The sequence below is a fragment of the Hippoglossus hippoglossus genome, chromosome 14 (assembly GCF_009819705.1).
Source record: "Hippoglossus hippoglossus isolate fHipHip1 chromosome 14, fHipHip1.pri, whole genome shotgun sequence".
NCBI classification, from domain to species: domain Eukaryota; kingdom Metazoa; phylum Chordata; class Actinopteri; order Pleuronectiformes; family Pleuronectidae; genus Hippoglossus; species Hippoglossus hippoglossus.
Window position 1 is genome coordinate 23,030,148 of NC_047164.1, and position 10,579 is coordinate 23,040,726.

Sequence of the window (10,579 nt, forward strand, 5' to 3'; positions counted from 1 at the left end):
GAATCTGCTCCAGTGTGTAGGCGTCTATGATGTGTAGCTGTGAGATTCAGTGTAGCTTCTAGTCTTATTTGAAGTGTGGCACACAGGTCATTGAGCTCCTGGCTGTGGAAGGATGGATCCATGTCATCTGTCCCGCTTCAATCAGCTGTAAAGACAATCAGTACAGTTCAATGACAACATACACCTATACATGTAACCAAAAAATGATCTAATGAATCTAATCTTACCCTCTTTGTTCTCTGTCGACTCCTGAACTTCTCAATGCTGCTGCAAGAGCTGCAAGGTCCGGTTGGATGGACGGGAAGTTCCTTCATACTGGCTCATAGTACGTCATAGTACAGGCAGCTGGAAAACAACATGAGTAACATGAGTATATTATTAATAAACGGAAATAGCCTCGCTACATCACCGTTGGAAGATCCACAGTAAAAAAACACAATTACTAAACAGTTACTTACATACAATGGCGTCATTTTCCACACTGTAAATCCGGACTTGCAGTGAGAGTCTCAGCCTAATGTGCAGTGACCTCATTGTGTGGGGGGGGGGGCTCAGGCTGTGAAAACACAATGATGAAATAGATCAGATAAAGTAAACTTATACAATGTATTTTATACAGCACAGCGCGTCTCTTCTTTAATCTTACCCTTGCTCCGGTTCGTGGCGCCTGCGCTTTGCCTCAGAGGTGTGAAGACAACAGACAGTTTCCTATAAAATACAACAGGACAAAAAGTCACGTTTATGATAAAACTTAACGAGAACAAACTTAAGTTTAAGCAGTTCGTAAATATTTAAACATTAACTAGTTCTGCTCAAGCACTCGATGCTCTCTTCTTCTTTAGCAACTTTCTCGCTAATCCCACAGTTGTTAACACACTATTCAGATCTAATAGTTACTTAGCAGTTAGCAATGGCTTCTCTCTGTAGTTTAGCTCTTACCGTAATTTGGGGATTGTGCGCCCGTCTTTTCCGCTTCGACTCCTCCACACTGGGCCCACGGCTTTGCTTTCCAACGCACTCATCCTCTCCTCCAGGGAAACAGTGTTGTGTCGACTTCAGCAAGTTTTTTACACCAGAAACAGAGTTCCTCATCGAACCACGCAAAACACGAGCCGGTAGTTTCTTGTCTGCAGGAGACAGACGCTTCATTCACGAGGCTGTGATTGGACCAGCCCTCTAAACGTGTTGATGTTAACAACTGACGTGGCATATATATATATATATATATGCACTCAATACTTGGTCGGAGCTCCTTTTGCATGAATTACTGCATCAATGCAGCGTGGCATGGAGGCGATCAGCCTGTGGCACTGCTGAGGTGTTATGGAAGCCCAGGTTGCTTTGATAGCGGCCTTCAGCTCATCTGCATTGTTGGGTCTGGTGTCTCTCATCTTCCTCTTGGTTCAGGTCAGGCGATTTTGCTGGCCAATCAAGCACAGTGATACCATGGTCATTAAACCAGGTATTGGTACTTTTGGCAGTGTGGGCAGGTGCCAAGTCCTGCTGGAAAATGAAATCAGCATCTCCATAAACCTTGTCAGCGGAGGGAAGCATGAAGTGCTCTAAAATGTCCTGGTAGACGGCTGCGTTGACTTTGGACTTGATAAAACACAGTGGACCAACACCAGCAGAAGACATGGCTCCCCAAATCATCACTGACTGTGGAAACTTCACACTGGACTTCAAGCAACTTGGATTCTGTGCCTCTCCACTCTTCCTCCAGACTCTGGGACCTTGATTTCCAAATAAAATGCAAAATTTACTTTCATCTGAAAAGAGGACTTTGGACCACTGAGCAACAGTCCAGTCCTTTTTCTCCTTAGCCCAGGTAAGACGCTTCTGATGTTGTCTCTGGTTCAGGAGTGGCTTGAGACGAGGAATGCGACAGTTGTAGCCCATGTCCTGGATACGTCTGTGCGTGGTGGCTATTGATGCACTGACTCCAGCCTCAGTCCACTCCTTGTGAATCTCCCCCAAATTCTTGAATGGCCGTTGCTTCACAATCCTCTCAAGGCTGCGGTTATCACTGTTGCTTGAGCACCTTTTTCTACCACACTTTTTCCTTCCACTCAACTTTCTATGAATATGCTTGGATACAGCACTCTGTGAACAGACAGCATCTTTAGCAAGTACCTTTTGTGGCTTACCCTCCTTGTGGAGGGTGTCAGTGACTGTCTTCTGGACAACTGTCAAGTCAGCAGTCTTCCCATGATTGTGTCTCCTACTGAAGCAGCCTTAGAGACCATTTAAAGGCTCAGGAAACCTTTGCAGGTGTTTTGAGTTAATTAGCTGATTAGAGTGGGACATCGTGAGTCTACAATATTGAACTTTTTCACAATATTCAAATTTTTCTGAGATACAGAATTTGGGGTTTTCATTAGCTGTAAGCCAGAATCATCAAAATTAAAACAAATAAACGCTAGAAATATTTCACTGTGTGTAATGAATCTATATAATATGAGTTTCACTTTTTGAATTGAATTATCGAAATAAACAAACTTTTCCATGGTGTTCAAATTTATTGAGATGCACCTGTATAAGGCAAATCTATTCAAGCTACAACTTATGATTCTATAATTATACTCAGCCTGATGTATTTATAGGAGAGATTTTCTTAAAAGGGAGTTAGTACCTTTTAGAAAAAGGTGTAACCTCTGCACCACTGAGTGAAACTATCCTGATTTGCATTTGTAAAAATCAGTTTTGTCATGTACAGTCCTGCTCACCATTATTGGCACCCCTTCATTTTTTGCATAACCTGTACAATATCTTCAGAAATAAATGGAAATGTACCAAATTTATATCAGGATCTTTTAATTGGCGGTCCAAAGTAATTTAACAAAGAAAATTGTTTTTTCAACTTGAATATTGTAATTTCAAAGAACAAACAAAAAAAACATCATGTGCAGCAATAACGGCACCCCTCTTTAATATTTGGTTGCACACCCTTTGGCAGTGATGACAGCCTCCAAACGTTTCTTGTAGCCATCTATAAGCTTCTTGCACTTCTCAGCTGGTATTTTCTCCCACTCTTCCTTTGCAATTTGTTCAAGCTCTTGAATGTTTGCAGGGTTCTTTTCCCCAATAGCAGATTTCAGCTCACCCCAAAGATTTTCAATCGGATTGAGATCAGGACTCATTGCTGGCCATTTTAAAACAGTCCATTTTTTCCTTTTCAACCATTCCTGCGTACTTTTGGATGTGTGCTTTGGGTCTTTGTCTTGCTGGAGGACCCATGATCTTCGACTCAAACCAAGTTTTCTTACACTGGGTAGGACATTTCGCTCTAAAATCTCTTGATAATTCTCTGATTTCATGATTCCTGTGATACGGTCAAGGCCTCCAGTACCAGATGCAGCAAAGCAGCCCCGCAGCATTATGGATCCTCCACCATGCTTAACTGTTGGTAGGGTGTTCTTTTACTTGTAGGCTTCATTGCGCCATCTGTAAACAAACTGTTGGTGTGCATTGCCAAAAAGCTCTATTTTTGTTTCATCTGTCCACAGAACATTTTCCCAGAAGGACTGCGGTTTGTCCAGGTACTCTTTGGCAAAGATCAGTCGTTCCTTTTTATGTCTTTTCCTCAGCAATGGTGTCTTCCTTGGCCTTCGCCCATAAAGCCCTGTTTGGTTTAGTGTGCGGCGTATGGTACTTGTTGATACCATGACCCCAGACTGTTTCAGGTTGGCCTTCAGGTCTTTGGATGTTTGACATGGTGTTTTTTTCCACCATTCGCACCAACCTTCGAAGACTTCTCATAAATTTGTCTCTTCCCCCCACGTCCAGGGAGGTTCTTGACAGTTCCATGCTTGGCAAACTTCTTAATAACATTACGCACTGTTGAAACAGGGATACCAAGGTCTTTGGAGATGGCCTTATACCCTTTGGAGGTCTTGTGTATGCTAATAATAGCCCTTCTGATGTCCTCAGGCAGCTCCTTTGTCTTCAACATTGTGACAAAGGAACAGGGAATAACAGGTGGCTTTTTAAAACACGGAAGTCATCATTCATTGGCTAATTAATGTCACATGGGCACAGACAATTTATCACAGGTGATTCTCATTTGTGATTTACCACAGGTGAGTCATAATGTGTTTCCATACTGATTTACAGCAAAGGGTGCCAATATCAGTGACACAGCAAGCTTTAAGTTTTTCTATTCCCCCCCATTGTTTATTGTTTTAAATTGTTTATCATTTGCTCTTTTGTATCAAACACTAATTCTCTATAGAAAAAAGTTGTTTCACTTGATTCATTTTTTTCAGGAGATATTCCACATTATGTAGTTAAACTTCTTGGGTGCCAATAATGGTGAGCAGGACTGTACATGTAAAAGCCCCCCCCCCCCCCCATAGACCTAGGAGCGGGGGGGTTAACTGCCAAGCTTCTCAGGCTTGTAAAACTGCCCAAAACTGGAACCCCACGTCAATTCCCGGCAGTTTTCTGTGCTGCCTGCAGATTCCTGTGAGCAGTCGTTAACCTGAAATTCCACCGAAATTTGCAGGGGCACTAACTGACACAAACTCTTCTTTTCATGCAGTGGCCGCGACTCCCCGGCGGCACTCCCCTCTCCCTGGGCCCCCCACTGCGCTACCAGGAGTGCGTTTCTGTCAATTTGTGTCACAGGCGAACGCGGACATCACATCCTGTAAACAGTCACTAACTGCCAGGAATTGGGGGAGTTTGCAGGGGTGAAAATTTGGCTTTCCGTGCAGTGTCATCTCAGGGGCTTCTTCAGTTCTAACAGGTTTCAAGTGGTTCAACTCAATTCAATTTTTTTTGTACAGCGTGAAGACCTTAAAAATTATAGAGAAACCCAACAGTTCCCAAAATGAGCAGCACTTTGGCAAGGTGGTTAAATAACTGAAACCTCCCACAATTTGAACGTCTTCAAGAATTACAAGCCAAGTCCAGCTGCTCTGTTGTTTTAACATTTATGTGGGTCTGCTATAGTTCTCATGGCTTATGCCGTTATTTTAGTATTTCCCTGTTTTCCCCTCCTTGTTTCCCCCTTTCGTGTGTGTGTGTGGTGTGTGTGTGAAGAGGTAACTGAGTGTTGGTGTGTGGATGGTAGCGGGGATGAAGTTTGGTTATTTGCCAGCTGAAGTGAGGGATAAGATGAATAAGTGTTATTGTTGTTTCATTGGGGACAATGAATCTACAAACGCATCATTTTCATACAAAACCGCTCTTCTAATTTGTGGCACCATATATCATGCTTGTTTGATTCATATAAAGGGATTAATGTTAAGTAAGTTAGATTCATTTTCATATCTAATGTAGGCTGTAGCTGAAGTGATCTGATTGTATGTTTAGGAAAATGCTGGGTTTAATGGCTGATATAATCTGTAGCGGGAAAAAACTAAGTCTGGTGGAAAACTATTTTGTAGTTGAAAAGTAACTTTTTGTATACCTGTTTGAGACTTTTATGACCTGAACTGTTTGTGACCTGAAACCTATATGATCTGTCTAATACCTTTATGACCTTTCTAGTACTTATTGACTGTCCAAGAACCTAATTTCCGTCTGCTTTATCTTCAAAGGAAACATATGCAAATGAGTTTCCTGTGTCTTAATTCCTGTCTCAAACTGCGCCTACAGAACCAGTCTGAACTGGCTCAGACAAACAGCCTTAGTTCTCCTATATAAGATCCTTGCATTTGACTGTTCTCCATCATCACTCTGAGATCCCTGTGACTCTCTGTGTTGATCCTTTCTGCAGAAAGCCCCTATTAAAATACACAAAGACAAATTTGGTGTTCCAGCCTCTTGTATTTTCCGATTTCCATCACAAAACATTAAAAAAATGTTGTATTGAGAATTGCTTTATTTAAGGACTATTTTAGTTACTGTACATTGTCTACTGAATCATTGTTGGCTGTACTTATTTACAGCAGACGCAAGTGAGCTCATATGGGAAAGTAAGGAGAACGCAATGTTAGTCAAGACAGTGTTTTGTGCAAGTTGTACAAATGGTGTAAAATAAGGTGCAATATTTGTAAGTACAAATCAATAAATTTGGCATTGAATGGAAAATGTCCTAAACTAGTGTGAGTTAATATGGTTCAGCAGAGGTTGAGGCGGGTGTGTTGTGTCGAGCTGAAAAACCTCTGCCCTCCACCACATCCTTGTCTTTGATTGAAGCTTGTTCTGGTTGGGATAAACTGAAAAAATGTTACGTTCTTGAACCAGCTCATTGTGACTCATGTTTTACATCCAGGAGTCTTTTTATTAGCTTTTTGCCCATGTGTGCCTAAATTGATGCTACTCTGGACTCGCCACCAGATCACACAGTTTACGACCATCATTTTACATGACAAGACATTTATATACCAGACTCTTTATTTATCAAATGGTTCATAATTCACTGACAAGTGGAAAAAAACAACGCTGTCTGCTTTCAGCTCTTCCATCTCTAATGTCTTACTGATGCAGTTGTAGATGTTTTCTTGGCCTTAACTTCCATTTGTCTCCTCTGCTTCTGTTTTTCTTTTCTTCAACCCTTTGCTGATGTAGTTGCCTCTGTTACAGTGCCATGCTCTTTTGAACAGCTTTCAAAATATTAAAAGCAAATTTAAGTTAAGTATGTTGTTTCTGAAACACTTTATCTTCTGTTGAAATCCTCTTCACGTCCCAACAGAAATCAATAAATAAAGTTGCCCGAATAAAAAAATAAAGTCTGTCTGTGGCCCTGTAGCCCTCACAGTAATCTCAAGGGTGAGTCCACACGATGTAATGAATGTGTTTGGGACCCGGTTGATCCTCTGCTCTGGACTTGTGACATTTCTCACTGTCAGATGAAAAGAGGTAGCCTGCCCTCATGGGCATCATAAGTGAAATATCACCGTCTACCCTGATAATGTATCAATGAACTCTTCCCTTAACTTGTTGCAGTGGGATTATGTAGAAATTACGGGTCTGCAAATGCACACACAAATGTAGTGTGTTGACGTAGCCCATGGCTCCAACCACAGTCCTGGGACAATGTCTCCACAATGATCAGCTTTAAGGCAGGTCTGTTATACCAGCCTTGTACAGTAAATGGTAAATGATCTGTCTTTACATACACTGAGAAAAATGATTTTGTTGGCCCTGTAATGTTTACGTGGCTTGTTTGTTTAAATTCTACAATAAAATATTATTTAAGTGCTTTTACTTCAAAATGCTGTGTTATTTAATCTGCTACTTGAAGTTTGTTAGTAATTATGAATCATCATTTTGATAAGTAATTTTTATCATTCACGCCAAGTAATACTAACTACCCTTCTGTATTGACTGCACGACCCGACACAATGAAGTAAAGTTTACTTGGGTAACTCGAGTGAAATTCGAAACCCTTTTCCTGCTCAGCCAGTGACGTCAAAGGACAGTTTGCGCTCCTTTCACACAATAGGTTAGACACTGACCAGAGCAGCTGCACCTGACCCAGGAGGACAGACAGCACCTGGATGATTTTATACCTCATTTGATGAGACAGTTCGTGGATGTGAAGCCACTGGGGTAGGTTTCATGCTTAATTTACTTTGTACATTCATGTTAGCTCATCTGCTAAAGTCAGACTACTTTGCTAGCATTAGCTTAGCTTGCTAGCTATTATCGTTGTGGCACATGTGCTGCTTTTCTAGACACACACCAGCAAATTTGTGGACATGTTTTCAGTTGCTGAAGAAGGGGTCCCAATGGTGTAAGCTATGTATCTTCTGATTGTCAAAATGTGTTGTGTTTCATTACATTACATTAGATTTATCTTAGTAAGTTGGAACATATTGTATCTTTCATTAAAAAAATTTAAAATGGGTATTGGTTAAACTGTATGGTAATTATGAAAGCAGCAGTTAATGTTGCTGCTCAATATTTCAAACTGAGAAGTGTTGTATTGTTTTAGCATGGTGTTTAACTATGTTGTGTGTGTTAACCTTTTGTTTTAGAACAAAGAGGAGTTAAGAAGGATCACAACAATTCCTCTCCAGCAAACCATTTGGTCAACATTGGACACTGGTTTTTCAGACAAAGGACAGGGTGGCTTGCATGAAAAAAAGTTCTATGCTGGACTCACTCAGGCAGGTAATGTCTAAAATTCATGTGATGATAATCTTATGTTGGGCTCGTGTACATGGATGGATGTATGGATAACTGGTGACACTTGGTTCATTTGGTCAAAGTTAAATATTTGTATTAGCTTCCCAACCATTATTCATCTCTACCTTCTATGTAAAGTCCCTTGAGATCATGTATATTATGATTTGATGCTATACAAATACAATCTAATTGAATTTAATTAAACTAAGTGAAAAAATATTAAAGGGATGTACTGCATTAAATCATAAAATACTCACTTTCTACATTCAGTCCGTAGCTCGCTTCACCACTGCTTGCTCTATCCATTGTGAATGTATATGCAGTTATATGATATTCCGTCTCTCGAACAGCAACATATCAAAGGTAGAAGAGACATCATCATCCGCTGCTTAATGGAGTAACTTGGAGAGTCTGGAGAGGAACTCATCAAGGACTACCAGGTACATTTGTGATGGTTATTCTGACCATAATAAAAACCTAAGACTTACTCTTATCTCCGTACAAATACTTTATAGGCAAACCACTCATATCCCTTTTGTGTGGTTTAAAAAAAATATTTGTATTAATTTGCATTATTCAATAAGATATTTACTACAATTGACATTTAAGATACAGTACCAATCAAAAAGTTGGCCCAACAACCTTTTGATTGGTATAGTCAATAGTTAAAAACAGTCCATAGTCCATAGTCTTCTAAGTTCTGATTTCAAATGTTTTTGACATCATTTCAGCAAGGAAGCCAAAGAGGACTTCTCTCATCATGACTTTAAGATCTGAAGGAAATGCAGCACAGGACGGCCACAACCCCTGACCATGTCGGTCATCACAAGGGAAAACAGGTTCTTCATGACTGTTGCAAATGTTTACCTTTTGCTCAAAGGCCCGAACCGAACCGAATTTGTTGAGAATTAACTTAATGCATTTCTATTCTGTATTTCTTACAAAGCTATTGCACTTTACAGTGATCCTTCTTTGAAAATGTAATCTCTGCAGATGTACACGTTTGTCTGTTTAGTCAGACTGTCTGAGTGATTTTCTGAAAGCTCTTGAAATTGTTAAAACGTTTTGGCCACACTGTTGAGCATGAAGCCACTTTGTGTTGCTAAAAGATTGTATTTTGTATTATGGCAGTGGTTACAAAATATGCAAGCATTGCAGGCTAGCTGAAATATACAACTTAAAGGCCTTAAAGGGTTAGTTTGGATTATTTTATGTGTGATTGTATGAGGTCCTTATCAATAGTCAGTGTATTCGCTACGTGGAGCAACAGCATGAAAGATAAGCAATGATGTGCCATGGACGGGGTAAGCAAAAAAGGTATTTTAGCAAGTTAAAAGACCAACTAAACGCCTTCGGAGAAATCACATATTTTTGTTTGTGTTATTGTGTGACTTTGGGAATCTGAACTGTCCCTAAAACACTGAAGTCACACAATAACACAAACAAACTCAGGATCTAGGCTGGCACCTTTTTTAAATGTCTAAAATGCGTTTGTTGCTGACCCCACCCAGAGCAGTTCATTACTTAGCTTCCTTGCAGGTGCCCATCTCTGCTTCTTCTAACTGGGGATGTGCTGACCGCTATCTACTGTAGCTAATACCCTGACTACAGAAAAATACCTCATACAGCCACACATTTAATAATCCTATCAAACTGTTTAAGAGGTAAAATGCATCAGAAAGGTCACATGTCCTATTTGAAAATGTTTTAGCCAGACTAAGTGTTTCAAATGAAAGTCTGCAGTACTGCTGCTAGCACTGATTTAGATATGTTTTAATGCCCACCAGATTGTATGTGTAAAAAGCAACCTCTTACATCAGTGTTGAAGGGGGAATAAAAGGTGCTGTTTCTGTAAAAACATCTGTTATTTCATGTTTTATAGAAGTCTTATGTTAAAACAATCGTATTGACAAAAGTAGCTCATGTTAAAAATGCAACAAATCCATAGTATAATAGTGCTGTAAAGTATATCAAATAACATGTAAATATTACTTAGAAATGTCTGGATATAAAGTAAATAAAAGCTAGTTAATTTAAATATTTTCAAAATTAGATACAAACTTAGTTTAACTACAATTTACTAACAAAATGTGAGTATATTGTATACCTAAGGGTTAAAATTGCCAGTAAAATCTACTTAAGTATTCTTTATCTATCAAGTCTTACTAGTAAGTAAACTTTACTTGAGGATTTCCCAAGTAAAAATTACAAAGAATTTCTGAGTGAGAATTGCTACCGAGCTTCTGTCACTCCAAATTTTTTTCAGTGTAGCATTTCTCTTCTTCTCTTCATCTTTCTTTTGCCTTGATGGCCACATACATCGATCACACACTGCGGTCAGGGACCACCTGCTCTACCTTGTGAGCCACAGCTGCCCAATGCACACATTTTGTTAGAGGATTTAGTTCATGAGCTTTTGTTTTTGGTGAGGTTAGATCACCATGGAAAAATAAATTTAAACATGTTAGCATAGCACAGCACAATCTATTAAATCAACATA

At 39.8% G+C, this 10,579-nt stretch overlaps 1 long non-coding RNA gene across 1 annotated transcript; it reads left to right on the plus strand.

The window, feature by feature from the left end:
* The first annotated feature begins 7,404 nt into the window (after positions 1–7,404).
* LOC117774413 lies at positions 7,405–8,486 on the plus strand. The gene is made up of 3 exons (XR_004616072.1): positions 7,405–7,500; positions 7,929–8,064; positions 8,430–8,486. It is a non-coding gene; the product is annotated as an uncharacterized LOC117774413 (long non-coding RNA).
* The last annotated feature ends 2,093 nt before the right edge of the window (positions 8,487–10,579 follow it).